The sequence below is a fragment of the Lucilia sericata genome, unplaced genomic scaffold (genome assembly GCF_015586225.1).
Source record: "Lucilia sericata isolate MDLA Ls3-8-SP2 unplaced genomic scaffold, ASM1558622v1 Contig001285F_arrow, whole genome shotgun sequence".
Classification (NCBI taxonomy): domain Eukaryota; kingdom Metazoa; phylum Arthropoda; class Insecta; order Diptera; family Calliphoridae; genus Lucilia; species Lucilia sericata.
The window spans coordinates 113,695-114,940 of NW_023995235.1; the positions used below are offsets into that span (position 1 = coordinate 113,695).

General features: G+C 28.8%; 1 long non-coding RNA gene across 1 annotated transcript; it reads right to left on the reverse strand.

Moving 5' to 3' along the window:
• Nucleotides 1-240: 240 nt before the first annotated feature.
• LOC119610824 lies at nt 241-595 on the reverse strand. Its single transcript, XR_005232013.1, has 2 exons — nt 336-595; nt 241-274 (listed from the first exon to the last, which is right to left on the reverse strand). It is a non-coding gene; the product is annotated as an uncharacterized LOC119610824 (long non-coding RNA).
• Nucleotides 596-1,246: the final 651 nt, after the last annotated feature.

The window sequence follows — 1,246 nt, forward strand, 5'->3', positions numbered from 1 at the left end:
GCCAAGTGCGTGTTTTAACACTCAAATAAGTAGTTGGTTGACATTTGTAAACCACATTTTGTTTGTGAACGTTTGCGTTTTTTCGTGTTTTTTTTATTATCTGTCCAAACAAATCTAAACAACTATTAAAAAGCGATTGAGACGAAACAACCATTAAAACGATCATTAATTGACAAATAAGTCAGTTAACACGTTCATAATTATGAAATTATCAATTTGTTGTTAAGTTAATTTATTTTGGAAACCGAAGAGAAAAAACACCAAAACTAGAAAACTAAAAATTAATGTTTAATTAATTTAAAACAAATATTTGTAGTCATTCATTAATTTATTACCGCATTCCAAAACCGTTTTTTTTATCGATCGTTCTTCATCATCATCTTTAAATAGTTAGAAAAACAATTTCTGGCATCAAATTATTCTCATTATTTATTTATTTTTTTTTTCACAAATAAAATTGGAATATTTAGGTAAATGTTGCTAAAAATAAATGTTCAATATTGTTTGTTGTACTCGTATTATTTATACGCTAAACACAACACATTTCTATAGAGTATTTCGAAAACAAAATATCTGTTTAATGTTCAACTTATTTAGTTTTTATGTATTTAGCCACAATTCTGTCTGATTTCCAACACAACGTAGAAACTTTGTGTTGACCATTACCACCTGCTCCGCCGCCACCACAACCATCAACCACTAGCAACAATCATCATCATTACCAGCAGCCATTAGGCACCCAATTTCACATGATCAACAAAATTCTCAATAATGATCACCATGATCATTATTAGAAATTTCATTATTTTCATACACAATTCATTTATTCAATTCAAGAAATTATTTGAGGAAAATACAAAAAAAAAAGTGAAAAATATTTTGATTAGCTTGTAAATGCTACAATTTTGTATTGGATTTTTATTTGAGATAATTTTTCCTCTAAATTACCTCAATGTGTTCCCTCGATATTTCTACGTTTTCTTTGTAGGCAATTTTTTGATATGTGGAATGTACCATAGGCAATGCAGATTGTTTCAATACCCTAAATAAAGACAAATATGTTTCCAAAACGTGAACTAGAACATTACTAGAACAGAAATAGAACTCAAATAGCATAGAACTAGAACAGAACTAGAACAGAACTAGAACAGAACTAGAACAGAACTAGAACAGAACTAGAACAGAACTAGAACAGAACTAGAACAGAACTAGAACAGAACTAGAACAGAACTAGAACAGAATTAGA